This window comes from Hylaeus anthracinus, unplaced genomic scaffold, assembly GCF_026225885.1.
Source record: "Hylaeus anthracinus isolate JK02 unplaced genomic scaffold, UHH_iyHylAnth1.0_haploid 4, whole genome shotgun sequence".
Classification (NCBI taxonomy): Eukaryota; Metazoa; Arthropoda; class Insecta; order Hymenoptera; family Colletidae; genus Hylaeus; species Hylaeus anthracinus.
This window is the reverse complement of record NW_026535289.1, coordinates 9,226,342-9,237,111: the sequence shown is the minus strand read 5'-3', so window position 1 is coordinate 9,237,111 and position 10,770 is coordinate 9,226,342.

Here is a 10,770-nt window from a genome sequence, read left to right as displayed (position 1 = left end):
TCGTTAGCAAACTACTTTTACTTGGTCTGAGGCTGATAATTTCTCGATCTGGGAAAATCGATTCGCTGATTTCGAAAGCTGAGGGCTGTAGTACAAGGCTACGACCGACTCCGTCGATTTTGAAAGTTGGCGGCGGAGCGTCGGCGAAGCTGGCCGCGGTGGCGGCGGCATATTGTCAGGCGATAAAACGAAGCTGGCAGAAGGCGGCGAGAATAAATTTATGAATGCTGGAACCCGAGAGGCTGGCTGCATTCCACGCGGCCTGTGCTCGACACACTGAATTGTCGCTCTCATTAGCGACTCGGCCCGGTTCTCTTTCTCCTCCGTTCGCCTGTTTCTCTCTACGCTCGTTGTTCCTCCGCCTCCTCGGGGCCCGGTGTCCTCAACCGTCGCCCTTTCTTCCCTCTCGATACCCGTCCTCCTCGAGCTCAACGTCGATCTCGGTCGCTCCTTTTTTCGCCGCGGTTCAGCCCCGATGTTCGCCGCCTCCTCGACGTACCTTCGGCCCAACAACCGATTGATATGCGTCGCGCGGACCTCCGAGTCCATTTCCAGAACGGCGCTAATCTAGCCGACTTTAATGAATTTTAATTGGGAACCCGCAACTTGGACGTGTTAATTGGCTTTCCACGCGGACCGAGATCGCGTGGGTGGATCGTCTCGGTAAATACGGGATCGTAAATGTTGCGGGACGGATATTGACGGAATTAGGCTTGGTGGATCTCTAGCTGATCGATTCGAGGGTTTTACGAATGACAAATATTTAGATCTGCTGGTACTCCTTGTACGAAATATTCGGTGCCAAAAGGCCCTGGCTGAATGACCTTAAATAATAACGGCAGAGTATGTATAGTCTAGGTGGATATTGTATTATGCAAGTGACTATATATATGTATGTAAATTGAAACACTAGTTGTCTCGCTATGACGAATTCACGGTCTGTAATTTGAAAATCCCTCCTCTAAGAAACGGTAGAAGATCGGTAGACGCGAGGCGACTGATTGGTGCGACACTTACTCAAAAAAGTCAAAGAATGCTTAATTGACGCCTCGATTCGTAACGCTCGCCTTCAAATCCCCCTTGCTAAGATACCCCAATCATCGAACACACGGTTTATCCATACAAGGGTTAACGACAGACCTCAGGACAACTTGCTTCCATCCTTCCTCCCACCTCCTCTAATTTATTATCAATCGCGTTCGTCCGATCCCGTGGTGCGGTATCGTATTCGAGGAACGTACCAGCTCCCGACACGTCACGCAACCATTCGGCGGCCCGCTAACGAAAGTATTACCGCTGTAGGGGGAAAAAAACCACGAACGAAATACGAGGACGGGGTGAAATTTATCGAGCGAAGCGTCCGCGCCGAATCGTCGCAAATCTTCGGAAACGACGGGGCCCGCGGACAATTTAGAGACGACGGCGACGAGGGATGAGCATCCAGCGAGCAAACAGTACGCGGAGAGGCACGCGCAGAATGTTTCGCGTCACGGAGCCACCGTACATGGAAAACCATCGACGGTGCAATCTCTGCCATTGTCTGGCCGCCGCGTGGAACGTGTACACCGCGCGCAATACACTTCTATGGTCGCGTATGAATTATAGTCGTACAACGGCGCGGCTTTTTGTTCGCTTCTACGCGCTTTTACACGGAATTCGGCCGATGCGTTTCAACGAGGACGGATAATCCAGGCGTGCAGTTTTTGTCGTTACGCGGGTCCCGCCTCGCGGCACGTGTTTCGACGCTATCTTCGACGAAGCACCGCTGATGTTCGCTGCCATTCGCGTATCTTCGCCATCCAATTTGCTTCGTTTAATTGGGTTTGGGTCCGGGAATATTTTTTTCTGTTAATTGCTTCGATGGAACTTCTGCTTGAATTCAACCCTTTTCAATCGACCAACAAAGAATTAATTAAATTAATTAAATTGATTGAATTAATTCCGTGCTTGTTTCAGTCGCACGAATTCTTTCCTTCTTTCGAAGGACCACCTTCCGCCACGTTTGGGCATGTAAATTGTAGTTTCGAAAACTGATATCTCCTAGATCTTTGATGTCCTTCCGAATCCTACCAGGAGAATTTCCAGTCCAGCGTGGTATCTTCCATCGACGCGTGAGATTTCCTTTCGCAGTCCGGTTTAGTTCGATTCGAGGATTCCAGGACGTCCAATCCGTCTCGCGAGAGCTACCTAACCGCGAAAGAATTCGCGCCTCGTACAACGCCGACCACCCGAAAACCTGAACCTATCGTAAGACAAAAATCTTGGCGAATGAATCTCCGATGGGTCCCGCCTTTTTCAGCGAATATGCAAATGGCCAGGGCAGCGAGCTATACCCGGGGCACATTGTGTCCGCGGCTACTTTAAAAAACAGCCGTGTACAAACCAGTTCCGGTGGAGGTCTACGTGCGTGCACACCTGTGCCTGGCGAGGCGATAAAACTTTCGCTCGATAAGTTCCGGCGTTAATGCCGTTACGTATTCGACAGCTCGTCGAATAAATACGAAGAGGCCGATACTCCGGCGTTAGCTCAGCACCGTTCTAATAGATACGAAAAATACGCAACGTCTTACGATTAACTCGCGGTACCAGTTGTTCGGATACAATACGATCCCAAGTTTCCCTCGTACTTTCTAGTTGGACCCACCTACGCAATTAGGAGACTGTTTAGGTGTACGGTGTACACTGTGCACACTTCGATCACTCGGAAAAGCAGGAACAACCGAATATTAATCTGCGCTCAAACTTTTTCGCGCCTAAAGGTTGAAATCCATGAAACACGAATTCAACATATTTTTGACACTGCCTAGGAAATTTCGCAATTAATTAAATTAAAGAACGTAAAGTCAAGAGGTAACGCGGAGCCAGTATCCAAAAATGTAAAATATATATACGATATTTCCATAACTCCTTCCTATCAAGAAAGTAAATTAATTTAGAATGCAATTACCGATGCGCTGAACGAGCAATAAACAAGAACGTCTACGAGTGCCGTTATTTAAATCTCTCCTAGTTCCTCACGGTCAACTCGTTTTATCGCGGATCAACTGGTCGAGACACGTAGCTATCGATCATATATTAATTTAAAATACGAAAAATCGTCGGTGATTATTCCCAGCGGCCTTCGAGCTTTGAAAACGCGAGCGTTCAGCCTCAATGGCCTAGCCTGAGATGAATAGAGTCGTTCTCTCGTCGGAGGATATCGGTTTTAACAACCGCGCGACTGTTCAAACGCGAACTCGAAATTGAACAGCAACGAAGCTTATTCCCGCGTTATTCAGTAGGTCGTCGAGTCGCGTGTATTCGAGTTCAAAGAGCAAAAATTACGATACGGGCCTTTCAGCTGGCAGCTCTCGCTCCCCGAGACACGGGGAGATCGTACAATGGAGATTCGTTTGAAAGGATCGAGAGTCAAAGGACGCGATTAAGACGTTTTCTCTTGGTCGTGAAGACGCTTCTGACAATCGCGATCGCCGTGGAACGCTTTCGTCCCGAGGTGAATCGGAGATCAATTGCGCGGTGTGAAATCGGCATTCTCTTTCTAAGCAGACACGGTTCTCCGTTAGAATGATTTGACTTTCACCGATGGTAACGTGTTTTGGGGAATGGAATTGGTTCGCAATCGTAAACAAACATCAAGGTTTGTGAGTAGTGACTATTAACTCTTTGCACTCTGCGCCATCTCGTCGCAAAATATGCGAACAGAAATACCATTACATTAAATAGTCTAACTTTGGAAACGTGTCTTTGTTGGTATTATTAGACTTGATCATGAATTCGTATAGCTTTCTTGAAGCGTTGACACCACTGCAGATCACGTAAAGAATTTATGTTTGCAGTGGTCTCACTAACAAAATTTGTTAGACTTAGGATATCCCCTCATAGAGTTAATATTTGTTTAGATTCTTTACTCGTATCTCTTAACAAATAATGTATTCTTTCATTGAGAATTCCTGGCGAACGCCATCGAAACGAGAGCCAGGTGTGCAAGTCGCGATCGCCACGTAAGAATCGACGACATCGACAGTGCGTAGTACCGCGGTTCGAATTTGGCAAGAGGAACCTTGGCGCGGACGTGGCATCGCGAGTCAACGGAGAGGGACACTTCCTCCGCAGCGGCGAACATCGAATACCTAATCGTACGCCACGTCGACACGATCCTCCTCCTCGTTCTCGCGTTGGTAGGTGCCAGCGCGCGTTAATGACGCGTGTGTATTAAAAACGCGGCCGACTTAAAATAAACGGGGTCTGCGAGGCTGTGGTGATTGATGAGGGAACTCGGCGCATCCACTCCGCTCCGACGACCCCTTTGGAGCGCCGATTCCGCGTCGCGGAGGAGACAGAACGGACTAAATCCTCCGCGGGCACCAAGGGAACGGATACCTCGACGATTTGTGCTCGGCTCGTTTGCGCTGCGAACGCACAAAGCGAGGCGACATCGCGCCGAATCGACTCCTCTTCCTTTTGCCACCGTGAAGAGATCACAGGGCTCGTGAGTCACTTGGGTGAAAAGTGAGACCGGTTTCGCGAAACCGTGTTACTTTGTTTTATAATTGCGAGCCACGGAGAGCTGCCTTTCATGCCCAATCCGCGTTCGCCAGAGTCCGCGTGCGTGGAATCTCCCTGGTAATTGTTCGCCTCTTCGTGGTCTCGAAGACCTCGTTTTCTAAGCGTATTTAGCCGAAACGATTCCATCGTCTGCGCGATCAATCGCGGTGACGCCCGGGGGAAGAGTTTCAACCGAAGAAATTAAAGAAAATCGGAGAGCTTTCAAGTCGAGTACCTCGCGGAACGATCATCGTAATAGATCATCCTGTAACCACCTGGAGCGTTGCCGTAATTTCTCACGAATGGATAGTACCCGTGCGTTTTCCTGATTATTTATCAATCATCTTAATGGATTTCACGCCAGGAATACGAAACATTCTTTTCTCCTGAAAGCTCGAAATAATTGGATCGAAAAAAAGTCCTGCAATGAAGCAAAAAGTCACTGTTGCACGACTAGACACGCTACATATTCGTTCTTCCCACGAGATTTTTTTCATATTCGGTCTCGTAAAAAGCGGAAGATTGATGCATTCCGTGAGCCGAGGCTCGCAACGACGAACGACGTTACAAATTACGCGCGATATCGCCGATGCCCGCAGATGGATCCCCGGCGGGATCGATCGTCGGCTGCCGCGGACTCGCTCGAATGGCAATTAATTATAAATAATTAGACGCGATTCGTTAAAATATCCAGAATAATTCATGACAGTTTCGGGCGGCCTTAACGATCGCCTGTCAGACAAACGACCAAAAGGCTCCCTTCTGTCATCCTCCCCCGTCTTCGCCACGGAAAGGAACCGACGCGTCACCAAGATCGTTACGTTGACGGATTCGCGGCTTCGCCGAACGACGGAAGTCACGTGGTGGCGCCTCGTCCGCGCCGTCCATCTCCCTTCGTCGACCCACTTCCGTCAGAAGCTTCGTTCCAATTTGTAGGACAAGTACAGAGTTCTTACAAATATTTTTTTTTAAGAGACAAAAAATTTCGCATTGTTCTTCAAATATACAGCCTATCCAACGACGACTTATTTCAAACGTATCATGTGTCTAGGCCAAGAGATCTACGAAATGGACCGACTATGATTTATTTTGATCCCGGTGGACCACAGTCTCGGACTCGCTACATACTCCGAAGTAAAATAAGCGCGGCGAGTACATTGCAGCACAGATTGCAACAGAGACAGGGTCGGGATAAACATACAGTCATCCAACAATGATACGGGGATATCGATCAACGGAACAAACCGATTCGGGAACTCCATGGCTTAAAAGAGAGAATGCGCCGAGGCGTTCCTTCGGAACCCCGATAAACTCGGTCTCGAAGAATTAAATCGTCCTGCAGCGACGGATCTCCATGCCCGCGGTTCGCGTTCGACTTCCATTCATCTCGCGCGGACTGGCCAATGTTGATTTATTTAGCCGATCTATTTCGCGTGGCTCATACATTTTAACGCGTGCATCGTTCACCGCGGACCGGCCGATCCGTCATGATCCACGGATCAATACGACTCCAATGGTGATTTCGCCGAAACAGTCTATCTCGGAGAACTATGTACTCCAGAAAACGCAGAAGTCCTCTTTGCCCGTGACGGCTGGGAGACCTTTAATTTATTGACCGACGGATAAATAACAAATTTTTTCTTGGTTAACCCTTGGTCCTTTTTGGGGAGAAGCAAATATTGGTCACCAGAGGACTGTCAATTGACCCGTTCATTGCACAAATCGATTAACTTCATAGAAGAAAAAGTTGAAAAATACGATGAAATAATGTACAATGTTTTCTAAAATTCTCTTTATAATATAAATTCAAATATAAGTTCTATCTTTTTCAGGAAAGTTAGTATAAATACAAAAATTTATGCCTATACTTTGACACTTAAATTTAAGATTTTTCAAAAAATGATGTTAATAGATTTGTGCAGTGAACGGTTCAATTAGACCCAGTATTTCAGAAACACGACGTTTAAAGTTAATCTACAAAATTTGAGCACCGAAAGAATTCATGAAAAAATGATCAAGAGCTTCCATCGCCAACGATGACTTCGCGTCTAATCTGAACCAAGATTCGATCGTGATAACGAAAAGACGAAATTACTCCATTTTCTTCGTGATTTCGACGAACCAGGGTGGAATTCATTGAGGCAACAGGAACAAGAGGGTCGAAGAGGGGCCTAACGAGGACGTTCTTCGAAAATGGCGACACTTCTCTCGACCAGGGCCCAGAAGGAGCCACATCAAAGGCGACGAGCTGTTTCGAGGATACCGCAGGCAGTCGGTGGGAAAATATCATAAATCCACTTTGACGCTTCGCGCCTCGACGCTGTTATGACGCTCGATGTCATCCCGTCCCACCTTCGTCCTCCGTTTCTCTCGCGCTGCGGCGATTCTCTCATAATAAACGTCATTTATTTATACACGCCGCTGAGCGGCCGAAGCGAGGGTGGAGGAAAGATCGACGGCTACACAGCCGGGGAAAAACGCGATGCGATCGTAAATCGCCGCGACCTGATGTACGGGGTGTCCCAGCCGAAAACGGATCATCCGAGTATCCATTGTAAATAGTAGAGTCTGAGTGTCAGATGGCAGGATGTCGCACTTCTCGGAAAAATACAAATTTCACGAAGGAATGAATATTTCGAAACTCGAGATTGCGCCGTGTCTCTCAGCGCTAAATTCGTTTCTGCATCACAACCGTTCGAGTATTGTGGTAAACAACCTTTTTCTGTACCGTACCGACCATTCTCGGCACTCGTTGTCTCCTTAAAGCGAGTCAGCCGGTTTCTGTTCGCCATCGAAATACATTCAGATTATTTTTATCCAAGCCCGATATCCAATTCCTTGACTTCCATCCCTTATGTAAGTATGCACCGGCCCTTCAACAGTAGCGATATCGAGGTGTGCTCAGTGGGACACCCCGTAGGTATCACGGACACGGTGCGCACGTGGAAAACAAACATTAATAGAACGACAGTTAGTCACCCTCGCCAGGGTGACATAACCCCTCGGGTACCGGTGTATTACTAATTATGTTACGACGTCGCGTCGCTGCCGTGTCACAACAAGCGTCGCCGGATGTAGCCGGCTTTTCGGTGGATATAAAAGCTTCCTCGTTGAATTACGATTGTCGTGGCGAACGATCAAAGCCCTCTCCACGAATTATGGCGCGAAGCTTTGACTCTTGCAAGCCACTGTTGTCGCTACACCGAGATTTCCGCCACGAGTCCTCCAATATTCACCAGATGTCGATCATTACAACCATGACTCAGTCTCTCTAATTCAATTATACCTAACGAGTCATCGAAAGTCTCAAGAACGCCTGTAACTCAACGATAATCATATGAGAACAACGTTTTTCATAGACCTCGGGGGTGTGTATGTATCGGGTACACCTTATGGCGTATCGGTAAATAACAGAGTCGCAAGACCGATGCTATCTAAATTGACAGGAAATTAGCATCGTCGGCTATCGCGGGGTATCTTCGAAATCGAAAGAAACGGTGATCGGACGTAGACGGACGGCGGCGATCCTTTAATTGCGCTTTTTACGGTCAATTATCTCGTTAGAAGACGGTGTCCCGCTGCTTTCAGAATGTTAATCCAAGGAGCGATCGGGACCTGTTACGAGAACATGTCGGACGTTGGCGTTTCTTTTCTCGATATCGTTCGTCCTGTGGTCCTATAATCGACCGGCGCGAGAGGGAAGGGGGCAGGGGCGAGATTCGAACGAGAACTTTTTCACCTGGGCCCCGACGGAACACCGGGAACCCCGCTGGCGTAATTAACATTCGGCACGTTTAGCCAGTCCTCGAGGAGCTTCTTGCCACAGTGTGTCTTCCTCCCAACCCCTCCTCTTCGCTTCGTCCTGACCAGACACTGATTGAGACGTGACCGCGCGATGACGTGCCTGCAACTTATACTCTGGCTGCTGTCTCTAGTCGCGTGTGTATATCCTCGCGACGACAAGCTTTCCGGGTCGATGACACCGCGTGGAGATCCTCGAGTCCTCGGACAGTTTTGAATCTTGGCTTAGGAAACGAAGTGGACAACGCGGAACGACCTGTTAACCCTTTTAGGACGATCGAAGATAACAGTCCGTGTCGATTGATTCATATGAATGCATCGACCACAGCCGACGACTGATCGTGACTGGTTGAGAATACCGATTAGGTGGGTGAGTCTTGGGATTCGATTAGTTGTAATTATCATCGGTATGACTAAGTGCTGTACAACGAGCCGGCTTCGTAGTCGAAAGGTCGAGGAAGGGAGAACGGTGAGATTGTAGAGTGTATGATTAGAAGTAGTATTTTTCACGAAATGTTGCGAGAAATGCACGAAGAATATACGGATATAGTATATAGATTTTTGGGACTGACTGTATGCAGGGACACAGGAAAAGGTCTGGGTCTCATCTTCTGGGTCTCAAGTTGGAGTATCACTCGAGGGAAAAAAACCAGGCTCAAGGTCGGTATTTGCCCCTTCGTAATATGCCAGGCACAATGTTTCGTAACTTGACCCGGAGTCCTCGATCTCTCCAAGAGGAATGCGTTTTGTGACAACCGTCGCGCGTCTGTTCTCCGTCGATGGTATCCACATGTCACCGACCGTTGCCGCGACCCAACGGCTCCATGAAACGTGCGTTTCGTCTGTTGACGTTACTCTCGAACGACTCTTGAGACCTGGTCATCGTGGTAGCAATGCAATTCCGACTAAGTGTTCCTAGCCAGTGCCAGACTCAATCAACTTCTGTCTAATAACCAAATTAGGGGATCGGAGGTCCACGGTAGTTCTGCATTAAAGTGGTATTGAAAAGCACGCTCTTTAATAGAGGATTTATTTATCTGTTCATGCTGCGATATTTGTACTGTTTTTATTCACTCGTAAAACTGTACATGCGATGACGTTCTAGCTAGTAAGTCACGGCAAAGGTACTTTTCTCCTTCTCATTTTTTTTTAGAAAAGTGCATTCTTCCAAAAATTTCTTTCAATTATTAGGTTGTCCTAGAAGTTGGTGGCAATTTTTAACATTCGACTATTGGAAGACTATTCTCACCGACCAGAGATACATCAAAGTGTTCCAACTTTTTGATAATAATCAAACGCCTCCTATTCCCATCGAATAATCGGCCAAAGCAAACGAACCGACCCCCGGACAAGTAGCCCACGGCAAAGGTTGGTTCCCCGCGTCCCATCATCCGATGATCGAGGCACAACCTGTATCGGACAACGTAGACATCCCGAGGATTGATTCGTCATCCATCGGGCCCGCGGCTAGCCTGTTTTTGCCCGCGATCCCTCGACTAGTCACCAGTCATCTTCCACGTCGTAGTTTTCGTGTTCTTGTCCGGAGTCGTGGCTCGGTTCGAGTCGTTTAATTAAATACAGTTTTTCATCGGCAGGCCGAATCCGCGGCAGCCCGCTGGGACAAGGGGCAGCCGTGAGGCAGCGAATGCCGGCAAATAAATCAAAAGGGGAACCAGCGTGGACGAACCTGCGTCGGCTTCCTGGAAGGCAAACACGAGTCGCCGATATAATTAGTGGCAGCGCGTGTTCGATCGTTTCCCTCTCGATTGGCCTCTCTCGGGAAACGCCCGCGTTAGAGGAAAGTTCGGTCAAAACGACGTCGGTGTTTAGACTACTCGAGCCAAAATTACTCTCAGTCGTTTATGGCGGTTAAGAATTATGCACCGGTGTATCGCGAGGAGATTCGGCCGGGTTCGACATTTGGAATGACGGGGAAAACGTCCATCGAAGGAGTTTATAAAAGTTCGAAAGAGATTAAAAGTTCCCCCGGTTGTCAGGCTCGCCTCGAAACAGGGGGCCGTCCCACGGGGTCGTTATAATGATTGATGTCTTTCATATCCAAAACCGTCTCCGACGAATGTTCTAATGTCCCGCTTCGCCAGACATCGTTTTACACGCTGCAGCGCCCCGTATAATGTACCAGGCCTGAAAAGCGGAAAACATTAGGCTGGTGGAAATATCTTGCCTCGATATCAACCCAGTTCAGTCGATATTTCAAAATCGATTCGAACAGAATAAGCTAGTATAAAACGTCAGCGAAGACTTTACCTAAAGAATTTTTGCCCTCAGGGACTGTAGCTATGCTCGATTGCAGTTACAGTACGGGGTTAGCGATCCCGAGGTACCCGAGCTATAGAATTTAAGGATTCGTTGTAAAGTAGCGTAAATGTGATACGGAAAAAAATACATATACGCAAGAACTGG